The following is an 18811-nucleotide window of genomic DNA, read 5'->3' on the forward strand; positions in this document are numbered from 1 at the left end:
CTGCCTGCAGCCCAGGGCATGGTCCTGGAGTCCTGGGATCGAGTCCTACATTGGGTTCCCTGCACGGAGCCTGCTTCTCCCTTTGCCTGTGTCTCTGCCTCTCTCTCTGTGTGTCTCATGAATAAATAAATAAAATCTTAAGAAAAAAATTTTTTCACTTATATTCATCAGCTATATTTCCCTGTAGTTTTCTACTTATTGTAGTGTCCTTTTTTTAAAAGATTATTTATTTATTTATTCATAGAGATGCAGAGAGAGAGAGAGAGAGAGAGAGAGAGAGAGGGGCAGAGACACAGGCAGAGGGAGAAGGAGGCTCCATGCAGAGAGCTTGACGTGGGACTCGATCCCGGGACTCCAGGATCATGCCCTGGGCTGCAGGCAGTGCTAAACTGCTGCGCCACCGGGGCTGCCCTATTGTAGTGTCCTTTGGTGGCTTTGGTATCAGGGTAATTCTTGGTCCTGTAAAATGAATTTGGAAGTGTTCCCTCCTCTTCCATATTTTGGAAGCGTATGAGAAGGATTGGCATTCATTCTTTTTAAATATTTGGTATAATTCATCCGGTCCTGGGTTGTCTTTGTTGGGACATTTTTGACTACTGATTCAATTTCCTTACTCATGATTGGTTTATTCAGTTTCAATTCCAATTCCTTCATGATCCAGTCCTTTTCTTTCTTCTTTCTTTCTTTCTTTCTTTCTTTCTTTCTTTCTTTCTTTCTTTCTTTTTTTTTTTTTTTGAGTTCAGAACACTCACCACCCCTATGCTGTGAGTGATTGGGGTTTGTTTTATTTTTTGTAATTTTTTTATTGGAGTTCGATTTGCCAACATATAGTATAACAGTAGGTGGTATGTTTCTAGGGCTTTTTCATTCTTCTAGGTTATCCAGTTTTTTGGGTGTATTATTGTTCATAGTAGTCTCTTATGATCCTATGTATTTCTGTATGATCAGTTGTAATGTCTCTTCTTTCATTTCTTATTTTGAAGTCCTTTCTCTTTTTTTCTTAGCTAGTCTACCTAAAGGCTTATCAATTTTATTTATATATTTTTTAAAAAACTGCTTTTGGTTATTTTTTTCTATTGATTTTCTAAGTCTCCATTTCATTCATTCCTGCTCTTATCTTTGTTATCTTTATTTTGTGACCTAATGTGGTCTCTCTTGGAGAAAAGCTCTGCCTGTGCTTGAGAATAACATGTATTCTGCTGGCATTATATAGGCATTCTGTACATGTCTTTTAGGTCCATTTGGTCTAAACTGTAGTTCAAATCCAAAATTTTCTTGTTGATTTTCTGTCTATCCATTGCTGCAAGTGGGATATCAACCCCTGCCCCCAACTATCACAGCATTGTCTATTTCTCCCTTCAGATCTGTTGGTATTTACTTAATATAGTTAGGTGCTTTCATTTTGGGTGCATATATATTTATGATTGCTATATCTTCTTGATGAATTAATGCCTTTATCATACAATGACCTTCTTTGTCTCTTGTTACAGCTTTTGGCTTAGAATCTAGATGTTTGATATAAGTATAGCTACTTCTGCTCTCTTTTGGTTTCCACTTTCATGGAACAGATTTTTCCATTCCTTCAATTTGAGTTATGTGTGTCCTTAAAAGCTGCACTGACTCTCTTACAGGCAGCATATAATTTGGTCTTGTTTTTTCTACATCCAGCCACTCTTTGTCTTTTAAGTGGAGAATTTAATCAATGTATATCGAGGGCAATTATTGATAGGTATGGACTTACTAGTGCCATCTTATTGTGTTCTGGTTTATTTGTAGTTCCTTTCTCTCTGTTGCTGCCTTTCCCTCATTTTGATGATTTTCTGTAATGCAATACTTTCATTCTTGTCTCTTCATCTATTGTATCTACTGTGGATATTCACTTTGTTGTTTCCATGAGGCTCACATAAAACATCTTATACACCTAACAGTTTATTGTAAGGTGATAACTTCTAAACTTTGATCTCATATGAAAATTCTACTTTTTTACTCCTTCCTACCTCTGTGGTTATGTGTTACAATTTACACTTTTATATGGTGCATTTATCAACAAGTTATTGTAGCTATAGTTATTTTGTAATACTTTCATCCTTTACCTTTTATACTAGAGTTAAGAGATAAACACCACCATATTACAGCATTATTCTAAATTTGACAATATACTTATCTTCACCAGGAGTTGTATATTTTCATATACTTACATGTTATTAGCATTCCTTAATTTTTGCTATAAAAATTATTTTCAGTATTTTTTTTTTTTTTGGTAAGCAGGTATAGTGTTAATAAACTCCCTCAGGTTTTGTTTGGGAAGCGTTTTTCTCCTCCATTTCTAACCGACAATTTTGTCAGAGTATTCTTAGGTAGCAGTGTTTTTTCTTTCATCACATTGTATATATCATCCTACTCTCTCCTGGACTATACTATTTCCATAAGTAATCTGCTGATAGCCTTATTGAGATTCCTTTTTAAGCTACAAAATTTTTTCTTATTGCTTTTCAGATTCCCTCTTTGTCTTTCATTTTTGAGTTTTCTTATAATACATCTTGAAGACTTTTTAAATTTGAGTTTGGTGACTTATAAGGTTTATGAACTTGAATATCCAAACTTCTCACTCGATTAGGGATGTTCTCAGACATTATTTTCTTAAATTAACTTTCTGATCATTTCTCCCTCTTTCTCCTTCTAGAAATCCAAAATTCACAAATTGGTTATTTTGATGGTATCCCACAAATCAAGTAAGATTTCTTCACTTTTTTCCAATTATTAAAAATTTTATTTTCCTCTCTTATATAGTCTCAAAGCTCCTGTCTTCTTATTTATATGTTCTTTTTTTCTGTGGATTTATTCTGATGTCGATGTTCTCTAGTACATTGTTTTCCATTGAAAACATTGAATTCTTCAGCTCCAGAACTTCTGTATGGTTATTTTTTTATGATTTATTTCTCTTTGTTAAACTTCCTCAGTTTGCTTAGTATTGTTCTTTAAAAAAAACCGATTTTATTTATTTATTCATGAGAGACACACACACACACAGAGGGAGAAGCAGGCTCTATGCAGGGGGCCCAATGTGGGACTCAAACCCAGGAATCCGGAATCTGGGATCATGCCCTGAGCCAAAGGCAGATGCTCAACCACTGAGCCACCCAGGCATCCCTGCCTTGTATTGTTCTTGCCACACCTCACTGAAAGTCATTCTTTATTTTCTGACCTTCATTAAGTATCTTGAATTCTTTTTTTAAAGAATTTATTTATTTATTCATGAGAGATACAGACAGGGAGGCAGAGACATAGGCAAAGGGAGAAGCAGGCTCCCTGTGGGGAGCCTGATGTGGGACTTGATCCTGATGGGATCAAGGGCCCTGGGATCATGACCTGAGCCAAAGGCAGACGCTCAATCACTGAGCCACCCAGGAGTCCCTTGAATTCTTTTTCAGATAAATACAAGGCCTATGGAATTGGTTACTAGAAGATTATTGTGAACCTTTGGTGGTCTTGTATTTCCTTGATTTTTCAAGTTCTTGGAAATATTTCACATTTGAAGTAGCAGCCATCATTCCCGGTCTTTACTAACTGCCCTGAGAAGAGAAGAGATACTCATTTCTATACACCATAATGAAGCAGCAGAAAAAGATATTAAGGAATAATTCTCATTTACAAATGTACCAAAAACAATAAGATGCCTGGGAATAAACCTAACCAAAAAGGTAAAAGTTTTGAAATCATGGATTGGAAGAACAAACATTGATAAAATGTCTGTATTACCCAAAGCCATCTATACATTTAGTGCAATCTCTCTACCACCAGCATTTTTCATAGAGCTAGAATAAACAATCCTAAAATTTGTATGGAACCACAAAAGACCCTGAAGAGCCAAAGCAACCTTGATTAAGAAAAACAAAGCTGGAGGCTTCAAAATTCCAGATTCCAAACTATATTACAAAGCTGTAGTCATCAAGACAGTATAGTACTGGCACAAAAACAAATACATAGATCAAGGGAACAAAAGTGAAAACCCTGAAATGGGCCCACAGCTATATAGCCAACTAATCAAAAGCAGGAGAATATCCAATGGAAAAAGTCTCTTCAACAAATGGTGCTGGGAAAACTGGACAGCAACACACCGAAGAATGAAACTGGACAACTTTCTTACATCATACACAAAAATAAATTCAAAATGGATGAAAGGCCTAAATGTGAGACCAGAAAGCATCAAAATCTTAGAGTAAAATACAGGTAGCAACCTCTGGGACCTCAGTCAGAGCAGCTTCTTGGTAGACACGTCTCCAGGGGCAAGGGAAACAAAAGCAAAAATAACTAACTATTGGACTTCATCAAGATAAATACCTTTTGCACAGCAAAAGAAACAGTCAACAACAGTAAAAGACAACCTACGGAATTGGAGAATATATTTGCAAAAGACATATCAGATAAAGTATTAGTACCTAAAATCTATAAAGAACTTATCAAACTCAACACCCAAAGAACAAATAACCCAGTTAAGAGATGGGCTGAAGATATGAATAGACACTTTTCAAAGAAGACATACAGATGGCCAACAGACACGTGAAAAGATTTTGACATCACTCATCATCAAGGAAATACAAATCCAAGCCATGTTGAGATACCACCTCACACCTGTCAGAATGGCTAAAATTAAGAACATAAGAAACAGCAGGTGTTGGAGAGGATGTGGAAAAAGGGGAGCCCTCTTGCACTGTTGGTGGGAATGCAAATTGGTGCAGCCACTGGAGAAAACAGTATGAAGTTTCCTCAAAAAGTTAAAAATAGAACTACCCTATGATTCCGCAATTGCACTACTAGGTATTTACCCAAAAGATACAAAAAATACATATTTGAAGGGGTACATGCACTTAATTGTGATGAGTCCTGGGTGTCGTATGTAAGTGATGAACCACTGAATTCTCCAGAAACTAATATTGTAATGTATGTTAACTAACTAGAATTAAAAATAATAGAGGGAGGTAGGGAGAGAGAGAGAGAGAGAGAGAGAGAGAGAGAGACCAAGACCCTGTCAGCTGTGCTAGAGATTCTGAGGCTTTCTCAGGCTTATGGATACATCTGAGCCATACTTCCTTCCCCCTCTTGTGGCAGAGTTCTTCAGCTTGTGTCTTTTGATCCTGCAATGTACCAGTCCAAGCACTAACAGCCTCCCTTTGGTTTCTCAAGAGTGGAACTACAGAGCAAGCTTGTGGTCTCTCCTTGGCATCCATATTTGGTCTGGCTTTCTGTGTATGCCTACTAGCCATCTGCCGAAGTTCATTTTTGCCTCCACTGAGAGTATGCACAAGGATGTGGGGGTGCATGTATGAGGCATGCTAAGCACTGGGTGTGTCCATGGGCCAGGTGGGGGGATTTGCAGGCGAGGTGTCCCCAGTAACTTGTGGGTAAGCTTCTTGATGGAGTCCATGATGCAGTTAGTAGGATCTTCATCCCCTTGCCACCATTCACCAGCCTCCTCCCACCCTACCTGCCCCCCCCACCCCCGCATCACGTAGCTCACGACTCAGTTCAACTCTCTAATGCATTCAAACTCTTTTTTCCCTTCCAATGGTGTGCTGGACTTTCTCCACTGGAAACCTGGACTTCCACAAAACTCTCTCATCCGTGGGTGATTATCTAAGACAGTATTCTCCAGGGGCTCCCATAATGCAGCCAAGAGAAGCTGGAGCTGGTTCATGGGTCACTGCAGAGTCCACAGCTAGGACTGAGGTCTGTATGCTATTACCCAATGCCCAGGCAGGCAAGACTCCTCTAGGGTTCCTTGGCATATGGCCCTGGATCCCACAGATTTCACAAAGGCACTTCTATCAATGGAAGCATGCTAGATTGTTGTTGTTAGGGAGAGACAAGATGAAGGACATCTTATTCAGCCATATTGCTGATTTACAATGCCTGATTCTTGACTGTCTCATGCACTAGAAGATAAACCCCTATAAATGGTATTAGAGAGACATCTGACATTTGAATTCTTCTGTGAAGTAGATAATAATATATCAGTGTTAAATGTCCTTATCTTGATAACTCTAGTGTGGTTACGGTAGTTAAGTAAGAGATGTCTTAGGGAAAAGACACCTAAATACTTAGAGGTAATTGAGCATGTGTTTATTTTTACATGATAGGATGCAGGAAGAGTGAAAGATTGAGAGAGGGAATGAGACAGAGAGTGTGAAAGTGATGGAATAAATGGCAAACAACTGGAGAATCTGGGTAAAGCATATTCAGGATTTCTTGTACTATTCCTGTAACTTTTCTGCAAATTTGAAATTCCATAAAAATAAAGTAGATAGTGCACCTGGTGGTCCCATGGATTTGTCTCTTGCTTCAGAACTGCTGGAATAGAACAGACCCAGGGACTCCCCTTCTTCCAGATTCCAGCCATCCTCTAACCATCTCACTAGTCACTACTTCTAGGGCCACCCTCTTGTCTATCCTCTGCTTCTGGGACCAGCCAATATTGTTTTATTGTGGTCAGTTTGTTATTATCAACCATGAGCTCCAGGACTTATAAGAATTATTCCACCAAGGTGGAGGCTGCTATCAACTTCATGGTCAATGTGCATCCTATATCTATCACTTGCTGGGCTTCTATTTAGAAGGAAACCACATGGCCATAGAGAGCGTGGGCCACTTCTTCTGTGAGATGGCCCAGGAAAATACAAGCGTACTGTGTGTCTCTTGAAGATACAAAACCAATGTAGCAACTATGCCCTCTTCCAGGATGGGCAGAAGCTCTCCCAAGATGAGTGAGGTGGCAACCTGAATGAAAGCTGCCATGGCCCTGGAGAAGGACATGAACCAGGCTCTTTCGGGTTTGTACATCCTGAGTTCTGCCCTCATCTTTGTGACCTCCTGGAGAATGATTGCCTAGATGAGTAGGTGATACTCATCAACAAGATGAGTGACCACCTGACTAAAATTGATGGATTAGCTAGTTCCCAAGCTAGGAGCTCTCCAAGGGTACAGCGAGGAGCCCTTGGAGCCCAGCAGCCTTTGACAGGCCCCTCTCACCCCCCTGGTATCAGAGATTCTGGCTAAGTCTCTCTCTCCACCCACCAGGTAGCTATCAACCACTCTGGATCACTGTCCCAGGCCATGGGTCAAATGCATACAATAACACTTTTTGCAGCATAAAATAGAATACAATAAAGTAAAAGTAAAGTAAAATATTACCTCAGAAAATACATAGTGCTTTGAAAGCAGATAATAGCAAGCCCTAACCTAGTTTGTAGGATTAGGAACACTTCCTAGGGAATTATTCAAGATGTGGCCCCTTTGGGCCAGTCATTAGTCTTAGATGTCTGCAACCCTCCATTTGTGCTTCTAAAATATTTCCTCAATTATTCTCACTTTTGGAATTTTGGGAACTCTTGAGGTGTCAATGTACAAGGCATGGTTATAGCTGAATAAATGGAAGCAATTTATTTATTTTTTTTATTTTTTTATTGGAAGCAATTTAATGAAAGTAATATGACGCTATTTCTATGGAAGTAAAATTTTACCTGTAAGATTCCTACTAGGCCACATCTTAGTCAATATTTTTAAAAAGATAGGCTAGAATTAACATTTCATCTCTTGCTTGTTCTGACTTTCTGTGTCTGATAGGAGCTGTTCTCCTCACAGTATGGTAGAAGGTTAAAACTCATTCATAGATACAGAGATGGGCGGACAAAGCTTGCCTAAGCCTCAGAACCTAGAGACTTGAGAAAGTCTTCAGAGTCCTATCTTATGAGTGGTTTCTGATCCTGTTATTCACCAACTTCTTATAGTTTTTATCACTATATAATTCAAATACAGCTTCAGAAGTTGTGAAAGACAAAAGGAAACATGAAGTGATCCTTGGTTCCTCCCCAAAATGGGCAGTATAGTGAGAGCAACAGAAATGTATAAAAACACTGAAATATAAGGCAACCACAACTAAGGCAAATTGAGATTTCTATTATGAATTAGAGCTTACATGGGAGTCTACTTTGCTCATTTGTTTTCCAGAAAGAGATTCTAGACTGGCTGTGACTAATGACATGCTTTTAAGAGAGCGCAAGAACCACTTATAAGGGTATCACTGGAGCATTGTATTTTCTTTTTCTAAAAAACATATGTATGCATGTATGTATGCATGTATGTATTTATTTTAAAGTTTATTTTTAATAATCTCTACACCCAACGTGGAGCTTGAACTCATGACCCTGAGATCAAGAGTTGCATGCTCTTCCAACTGAGTCAGTCAGGCGCCCCAGAAGTATTTTATTTTCTATATCTACAATATTTACTATTCCATAGAAGGAGACGTTTGCAGTCTGAGATCATCTGAGAAGGGAAGGAAATTTGGAATAGTGTCAGCACCTGAAGAGAAACTAAAAATTATCTCCTGGGTTACTTTAACAATATTTTAATATTGTAGTAGTTTAAAGATTTATTTATTTATTTGAGAGAGAGGGAGGGAGGGAGGGAGAGAGAGAGAGAGAGAGAGAGAAAGAGAGAAAGAGCATGTGTGAGCGGGGAGGGGACAGAGGGAGAGGGAGAGAAGGAGACTCTCTGTTAAGTGAGTACGGAGCCCAACTCAAGGCTTGATCTCACAACCCTGAGATCATGACCTGAGCTGAAACCAAGAGTTGGACATTTAACCGACTAAGCCACCCAGGCACCCCTTATGTTGTAGTAGTTTAAATAATTTATGCTCTTTTTAAGGCCCTTCTTCAGAATATCAGCAAAAGAGTCAAAGCAAACATTTCAGAAATTATTAGTTCTCCCAAATTATAAGCAAAAACATAAATAATCTTCAAGAATATTGTGTCAGAAATATGATATGTTCTAAGATGAAATCCTAATAAAATATTTTAAATATTAAGGTGCTAAAATAAATTATATAAAAGAATCAGAAAATGCAAGCCAAGAGATATCCCATTCATTTTTTTGTAGCTTTTTAAAAAAAGATTTATTTATTTATTTATTTATTTATTTATTTATTTATGAGAGATACAGAGATAGAGGTAGAGACAGGCAGAGGGAGAAGCAGGCTCCCTATAGGAGCCCAATGCAGGACTCAATCCCAGAACTCCAGGATCACACCCTGAGGGGAAGGCAGATATTCAATGCTGAGCCACCCAGGCATCCCAAGCCACCCTGGAGTCCCTGCATTCAGCTTTAAATTAAATCTAAATAACTATGCCAGAGGCCTTAATAAATGATCCTATGTATTCATTAAAACAACACTGTGAGGTTGTAGCATATTTTCCATTATACAGATAAAGAAACTGATGCACAAAGTGGATGATAAATAACTTCTCAACATCACATAACATATAAAATTTATGTAGATATAGAGCCTCTTATGAAAATAATGTTTAGATAATAAAATAAATATCTCTTTCAGGTTTCTCACCAGGGAGATTGACTTTGCTTTTAGCCTCCAATTTTTACTTTAGAATAAACACAAAATTGAATATAATAGGAAGTGCCTATTTTTCCTACATACATATATACATATTTATTTATTTATATTTTATTTTTTTATTTATTTGAGATTGTAAGAGAGTGAGCGCCCAAGTAGGGGAAGGAGAGGCAGAAGCAGACTCCTCGCTGACTGGGGTTCCTCATGTGGGACTTGATCCTGGACCTTGAGATCACAACCTGAGCTGAAGGCAGATACTTAACCAACTGAGCCACCCAGGCGCCCGTACATTTATTTTTTAATGATGGCATTTTACTTACTCAATAAATGGCCTCTAACTTCTTTTTCACCTTTTCAGATATATTCTCAGAACTCCTCTGTTTTGAAAATTATTTTAAGTTTCTGAAATGATAAATTGTATTCTAGGTCATTGAAAGAGCTTTCAGACAAGGGTTTTAAGCCACTCTCCTTGATCATAAAGAAATCATGAAGAATGAAAGAAATGATGAAAAATTATGATAACCTAACCATGTTTTAGTTTTCATAAGGAATTAGTAAGAAAGCATATTCCCTAGACTACAGTCCAATTTATTTGACAGTAACACTAGACACATGTTTACCAAATTGTTAGAGAGATGTCTTGAGAGCATTTGGAAAGATATGTAGGAACACTAGTGGACACTTGCAATAAACCATGGCACAAAACTAATTTCCTTTGTTGGGAAGATCACTGCACTGGTGGACAAGGGGGTAGCTGCAAAGAAGAGAGTATAACTCTCATTATTAATATCCCTCATGCTGTACTACATCATTCTGTGTACTGCTGCCAAATGAAATGTCCAGTGTGAAATGATGAGAATTTGCATAATTCCAGTATTCATGAAAAATTGCGAAAGAAACACAGTATTAAAACTATACCCCAGGGGATCCCTGGGTGGCGCAGCGGTTTAGCGCCTGCCTTTGGCCCAGGGCGCGATCCTGGAGACCCGGGATCGAGTCCCACATCAGGCTCCCGGTGCATGGAGCCTGCTTCTCCCTCTGCCTGTGTCTCTGCCTGCCTCTCTCTCTCTCTCTCTCTCTCTCTCTCTCCTCTCTCCCCGTGACTATCATAAATAAATAAATTAAAAAAATAAAACTATACCCCAAATGAGAGACTGTCAACAGCAACTTCAAAGGAGTTCATTAGCTACAGCAATTGTTTTTCCTTTTTCTTTTCTTTTTTCTTTTTTTTTCTTTTTTTACTGTTCCTTTGCTCTATCTAGGTATAATACCAGTCAGCATTTATTTAACAAGTTTTTTAAAATTGTTTTTCAAGATAATTTAGGGATTTACTGACTCATGATACTGTGATAGGTTTTATCAGGAAAACTCTGCATCTATGTGATCTATAATTGCTTTTCAAACTGCCATAGCATTTCTAAATCAAGCCCTGGTTATTAATTAACATGTGGAAGTGGGAAGATATCATTATTCTCTCTGTATCCAAATTGTTTCCATTGTAGCCTGTGTTGCAATTCTGCTCGAGAAAGGATTTGAAACATTCATGAATGTCTTTAAGGCTTGTAAGCAACTCATTATTTTCATACTGTATGAGAATGGTAATGTAAAAATCCTAAATCTGTAACTCCAATTTTAGGACCTTGCCAAGTTCCCCCTGAGACATTAGAGAATTACTGACAAATCCCTATGAAGGCAATTTCTATTACTGCAGCATTAAAATATTCTACTGGTAGCGAACCCCATTACAAAACTAGCATTGAATATTGGGGAATAAGATCAGTATATCCTTACAACAGCTACCAAGATTTTCTATATGTAATTTCAACTTCAAAACAATTTTAAATATATCACTTTTACCTGTGATTAACAGAGAACAAACTGGTGGTTGCCAAAAGGGAAGCAGGGGCAGGATGGATGAAATAGGGGAAGGGGATTACAAGGTACAAACTTCTAGTTATAAAATAGAGATGAAAACTACACCTTAAGGAATATTGTCACTACTATTGTAGTAACCTCTGGTGATGACACTTATCATAAGCATGGAGTAATGTATAGGATTGCTAAATCACTTATATTGTACACCTGAAACTCATATAACATTGCATGTCAATTATACATGAATAGTAACTAAAGTAGAAATGCTGAGTAAAAATAAAGCTGATAAAAATATTCAAAGAAAACATCTATAGTTTAATGACCCAGAGATAGAAACTGACACGATTGTATTTTTTCCACATTTTCTGTACTTGAATGTAGTACATGCCTACAGTTTACCCACAAATGGGATCCTACTCCATAGGCTCCTACTTTATAGAATTTTTTGGCTTAACAATACACCATCACCATTTCCCCATGATATCAGATGTTCTTCAAAGTATTATTCTAATAGCTATATAGTTGCTGAATGTTTAAGGCCATACCTTAGATATACAGTGTAGTGAGTACTGCACGTTTTATTCTGATTATTTAACTCATATGCTATAAATTTAATCTTTTAGAGAAGATCTGTGTTTTCAGTTATTTGAATCTAAAATATTTCCCCCAAATTTCCCTTTCTAAATAGTCCATAACTTATATATGTTTTGCCCATCATCACTTGTAGCACTAATGTACAAAAGACTTTAAAGCAGATAAATTATTTCAGAGAATTTTTTTTGGAGTGTAGTATAATTTTTCTACCTAAATATTTGACAGAAAGTATATATGAAACAAGCATCCCTGGATCTTCTGTAAAGCTTTCTCTGGAAAAACAGCAAAATTCAGGTATGTGATATTTACTTTTAAGGAATTAATCTATTATCATTGCATAGGTAGCAAAGGAATTTTCCATTTATCATTATCTATACAATTCATGTGTATTCTTAAGCATAAACAATGTGGTTAGAAAAGCCATGAGTGTATGAACAAAAGACAAGAATAGACTTGTTTCTGAAATACTCAGTATAATTTGAAATATATTCATCTTGTCTGCTTCTTCATAATTGGTTCAGAAGCTTGGACTATCTTTAATTCTCAAAGTTGAAATAAAACATTTGTTTAGTCAACACTTGAATGAATGTATGCAGTTATTTCTTAAAGTTAAAAAAATAAGATTCAAGGAAATGAATTCCTAAAATATTTAACATTTTTATCACAATCATTATTGTAAACAATACTGTTTTACAAAAACACCAATTTGTCAAACACTTTGCCCAACATTTGCATGACTGTGTATGGGTGTGTGAGCAAGGCAGGCAAATATGGTTTTAAATCTTTTAACAACAGAATGGAGGAGCTTGACCAACAAGCCAAATGACATTCAGACAGAAGAGTCTGTTGCCATTTTCAAAAAATATATCCAGAAGCCCCCAGCAATCTCTTAAGAATAATGTGATAGTAACATTATGCTACACAGTTTTCTTCAAAATTGCCTAGCAACAATAATAATTACAACTGACATTTACTCAAGAAACCAGGCACTTAGCAGTGTGAAGTACTCTATCTGGTTTTAACTTCACAATAAGGTATTATGGTAGGAGGTATGATCATGACAAAATTTTCTTTTAATTTTTTTTATTTATTCATGATAGACATAGAGAGAGAGAAAGGCAGAGACACAGGCAGAGGGAGAAGCAGGCTCCATGCCGGGAGCCCGACGCGGGACTCGATCCCGGGACTCCAGGATCGCGCCCTGGGCCAAAGGCAGGCACTAAACCGCTGAGCCACCCAGGGATCCCCAAACATGACAAAATTTTAAAAAGAACAAAAGTACCTTTGTGGGAGTTGTGGAATCTGGGACTACAGGCCAAGGGGCCTGGGAGGAGTGTCTCCTACTTCTGCATTGGGTATTAGGCAGATAGACCACAGTATGGGCTGCAGAACCAGCCAAAGTCTCTCTTGACCATAGTGGGGGAAAACCAGGCAAGTGCTGACTTGGGCAGACACCCATGGATACGAGAGCTTTTGCAAATATTCAGCCTTCCTGAAAAGGGATTCCAGCACTATGTTGGAGGAAACAAAACAAAACAACAAAAAGACAAACCGAGTTTGAACACAATGGAGAAGGTAAGGGGAGCTTTGCCAGCACTGCCTCGTTCCCAGGGCAGTAGACTACAGGGACAACTAGAGGACAGTGAGCTCTCTTATGAGGATAAGGGAAAGACGTGAGGAAGGGCCTGAGTGCTCCCACTGTGTGAGAAGCTGCTGGAGAAGCCTGTTTCTCTCCAACAGCACCAAGAGTGCTTAAGTGGGGGCACTCCATGAATGGGTGAAGGAAAGGGATCTGGAAAGAGGTGGATAAGAATACCAAAGGGGGGATCCCTGGGTGGCGCAGCGGTTTGGCGCCTGCCTTTGGCCTAGGGCGCGATTCTGGAGACCCAGGATCGAATCCCACATCGGGCTCCCGGTGCATGGAGCCTGCTTCTCCCTCTGCCTGTGTCTCTGCCTCTCTCTCTCTGTGACTATCATAAATAAAATTAAAAAAAAAAAAAAAAAGAATACCAAAGGGTATTAAAGGGTCACAATTCTTGCTGGCTGCTTTCTGGATCCAGCGGGAAGACTGCCCATTAAACGTTGGGAGAACCTCACCCAAGGAGGCCCATGGACACTCCCAAAACCCCAAGTTCTAAACTCACATCACCCCCCACTCTGTAGTTGGCTACTTGATACAACAGTGAGAGCGAGCCTCAGTAAACAGGGACTCCCTCAGAAAACAGATCAAAGTCTGTGGGCTTGGGAAAAACCACACATTTGAACTGTGGTGCCACCTTCTGGAAAACAAGAGAGGCTTCAGACTACCAACCTGGTGACTTATAAAAACCAGAAAAGACATACAAGCTTAAGAATACTGCCACAAGGGGAAGTGTTAAGTGTGTAGCAGGTGTATCCATACAAGATTGGAGTAAGTCCCAGATCTAAGCGATGACCAGTGCAAAACATCTCCCACTTGAAGACAACAAGGAAGATTTGAGAAGGTGTCTAATACTTCAATACAAAACAGCAAAGCTCAACAAACTGATCCTTCAGATATGAAGGGGGGTGGGGTGAGAATAAAGACTTTCCGTGAAAACAAAAGCTACCTGCCTTGGAAGAAAAGCTGAAAGGAGTGCTTCAAGCTGAAGTGAAAAGAGGTGAATTAGTGACATAAAAAACATATGAAAACATACAACACTCTGGTCAAGATAAATATACATATGGTCAAATTTAGAAAACTCTAAATCTGTAATAGGAAGGTGTGTTAACCATTTATCTATAGTATAAAGATTAAAGAAAATAGTCTTAAAAATAACTACAGCTACTATAATTTGTTAAAGAATACACAATATAAAAAGAGGCAATCAAAACCATAAATCACCATCAAAAAGAGGTAATATCAAAACCATAAAAGGGGGAATAAATATAGAGCTTTCATATGCGATTAAAGTTAAGTTGCTATCGGTTTAAACTGGACTATCTATGAGATGTTTTACGTAAGCCTCACCATTACTACAAAGGAAATACTTCTACTACATTTACAAAAGACAAAGAAACAGAAAGCAGAGCAACCACCATGGAAAATGGTCAATTCATAAAGATAAGCAGAAAGAGAAGTGGGAAAACCAGTGGGAACTATAAACAGACATAATGTGATTAGTAAGATGGCATTAGTGATTCCTTATCTATCAAAAATAACTCTGAATTTAAATAGATTGAACTCATCAATCAAAAGGCACAAAGTGGGATCCCTAGGTGGCGCAGCGGTTTGGCGCCTGCCTTTGGCCCAGGGCGTGATCCTGGAGACCCGGGATCGAATCCCACATCAGGCTCCCGGTGCATGGAGCCTGCTTCTTCTTCTGCCTGTGTCTCTGCCTCTCTCTCTCTCTCTCTCTCTCTCTCTCTCTGTGACTATCATAAATAAAAAAAAAAAAACAAAAAAAACCAAAAGGCACAAAGTGGCTGGATGGATTAAAATAAACAAGACTAGGAGCCCCTGGGTAGCTCAGTGGTTGAATGTCTGTCTTTGGCTCAGGTCATGATCCCGGGGTCCTGGGATCAAGTCCCGCATCAGGCTCCCTGCAGAGAGCCTGCTTCTCCCCCTGCCTATGTCTCTGCCTCTCTTTCTGTGTGTCTTTCATGAATAAATAGATAAAGTCTAAAAAAAAATAAAATAAACAAAACGGAACCATAGGTTTTCTACAAGAGACTCTCTTCAGAGTAAGGACATGCATAGACTCAAAGTAAAGGGATGGAAAATAATATTCAAATGCAAGTGGAAACCAAAAGAAAGAAGAGATAGCTATACTTACATCAAGTAAAATAGACTTTAAGCCAAAAATAGTAACAAGAGAAAAGAAGGTTATTATATAGTGATAAAGGGGTCAATTTGTCAAGAAAACATTGCAATCATAGTTATATGCACACCCAACAGTGGAGCACCTCAATATATTAAGCAAAGACTAACAGGTCTGAAAGGAGAAACAGATACAGTCATAGTGGGGGACACTTCAATGCCCCACTTTCAGCAATGGATAGGTAATCCAGACAGAAAATCAATGAGAAAACACTGGACTTGAACCACACATTAGAACAAGTGGACTCACCAGTCATATACAGAATATTCCATTCAACAGCAGCAGAATACACATAATTCTCAAGTACACATGGAACATTCTCCAGGATAGATCACATGATAGGCCACAAAACAAGCCAGCAAATTCAAGAAGATTGAAATCATAGCAAGTGTCTTTTCCTACTGCAATGGTAAAAAAGTGGAAATCAGCCAGAGGAAAACAGGAACATACAAGCATGTGGATACTAAAAAGTATACTCCTGAACAACCATAGTATGTAAAAGAAGAGGGGATCCCTGGGTGGCTCAGCGGTTTGGCGCCTGCCTTTGGCCCGGGGTGCGGTCCTGGAGACCCGGGATGGAGTCCCGCGTCGGGCTCCCGGCGTGGAGCCTGCTTCTCCCTCCTCCTGTGACTCTGCCTCTCTCTCTCTCTATGTCTATCATAAATAAATAAATAAATCTTTAAAAAAATAGGAAAATCTGTCAAAACAAATGAAAATGAAAATACACCAAAACCTATGGGATGCTTCAAAATCAGAAGGATGTTTAAAGTGATAAAGGCATATATTAAGAAAATAGAAAGTTCTCAAATAAACAACCAAACTTTACACCCCCAGCAAACTAGAACTAGAACAAACCAAGCCCAAACTTTGCAGAAGGAAGGAAGTAACGATCAGAGTAGAAATAAATAAAATAGAGACCAGAAAAACAGGAATTGGTTTTCTAAAATGATAAACAAAATTGGCAAAACTGTCATTAGACTGAGTAAGAAAATAAGAGAGGAGGGATCCCTGGGTGGCGCAGCGGTTTAGCGCCTGCCTTTGGCCCAGGGCGTGATCCTGGAGGCCCGGGATCGAATCCCACATCGGGCTCCCGGTGCATGGAGCCTGCTTCTCCCTCTGCCTATGTCTCTGCCTCTCTCTCTCTCTCTCTCTCTCTCTCTCTCTGTGTGTGTGTGTGACTATCATAAGTAAATAAAAATTAAAAAAAAAATAAGAGAGGAGACTCAAGCAAATAAAATTAGAAATGATAGAGGACACATTACAACTGATACTACAGTACTGTGAGGGTTGTAAGAGACTACTATGGAAAATTATACATCTACCAAATGGGTAACCTAAAATAAATGCATAAAATTCCCCCAAAATGAGGAAGTAGGCAACCTCCCAAACTCATGTTATGAGGCCAGCATTACCCTGATACCAGAGCCAGATAAGGACACTGCGAGCAAAGAAACCATATGCCAATTATCTCTGACGAATACAGAGGCAAAAAATCTCAACAAAATATTAGTGAGCTTTATGACTTTATTTTGTACCTTACTACTGCATCAGGATTCTAGGCTTCACAGTGTTTTGATTTAGGTTATCAGCGGGTTCCTTACCTCAAACGCAAACACATTTTCATGCCTTCCCTTACTCAACCTCGTTTCTGCATTTGATGCTGATTATTCTCCTTACTTCTTGAAAGGTACTACTCTCTTGGCCTTAATAATGCCACACGTTGACCTCATACCACCCTTCTAGTTCTTTTTGTTCCCTCCACTCCTTCAATGCAGGTGCTTAAAAATGTTTTAGTCTTCGTCCAATGTTCTTTTTATTCTACGGTCTATAGGGAATCCCATCAACTCTTTGGCTTCAACTACAGTGTTGACCTGCTGGTTATTTCTACTTCAATCAGATTTTTATTCCTACTTGTAGTCCCATATCCACGGATGACAGCTAAGCCTCCAAACTCATACTTCCTTCTCACTCACCATCTGCTTAGTCACCAGTTTCTGAACAACCTGTCCTCTAAATATTTCTAAATCTGCCTCCTCTTCTTTATCCCTATCAATGCCATCCTTTCTCATGATCTGTCTCTTTCCTAGACATGAACAGAGCCCAAAATGATCTTACCTTGACATTGCTGTCATTTGAGCTTAATCATATATATATATAGTCCATGTGAAGCCAGTGAAATGTCTTCAAAAGGAAAGTGATATGGTAAGAGTAGCATTAAAGAACAAGAAACATTATGTCTACAGTGTGGAGAATAGAAGCTTAAGGGCAGGAGGAGCAGCTAAGTGGTTGTTGTAGTATCCTAGGTGAGAGAGGAGAACCTCTACTAAAAAAATTAAGGGTAGGAACATAAGGCAGCGACAGATTAAAAATATATCCAGGAGACAAATGTTTAGGACATAGTAATTGACACAAGACATGAAATAAAGCAATATTCACTTTACTAATCTTTCAGGGAATTCACCTTTATGCTATCTTATTTTTTGCTCATCTCTACTATATGTCATATATTCACCAATATGGTCTCACCCTAGTTCATATTTATGAATCATTTTTCCAATTGAGATATAATCAACCTTTTCAAATACAACCTCACTTCCTCTCAACTATGCATATCAAATCTACTATTTAAATTTCCCTTTCAGGGGTACCTGTGTGGCTCAGTTGGTTAAGCATCTGGATTTCTTCTATTCAGGTCATGATCTCAGGGTCCTGAGATTGAGCCCGGCATGGGGCTCGGCACTGAACAAGGATACTGCTCGTCCCTCTCCCCACCCCCTTGCCTCTCCCCCTGCTCACACCTGCACACATGCTCTATCTCAAATAAATAAAATCTTAAATAAATTAAATAAATTTCCCTTTCAATAGGAATTAAACATTCAACATACAGTCAGTGATTTGGAGGATAAATGACACGTTAGTATCATGTCTCAGCAACTAGAAGTTACAAGCGTGGGCATGGATCACTTCACACCATGGACTTGTCTCAGGCCATCATTTTTCTCTGACCATGCTGAATTCTCTCCTTACCTTGATTTGCTATTTTCCTAATCATCCCATGAAGAAACTATCAACATGAATGCTATCCTACTCCTTTAGT

This window comes from Canis aureus, chromosome X (genome assembly GCF_053574225.1).
Source record: "Canis aureus isolate CA01 chromosome X, VMU_Caureus_v.1.0, whole genome shotgun sequence".
Taxonomy (NCBI): domain Eukaryota; kingdom Metazoa; phylum Chordata; class Mammalia; order Carnivora; family Canidae; genus Canis; species Canis aureus.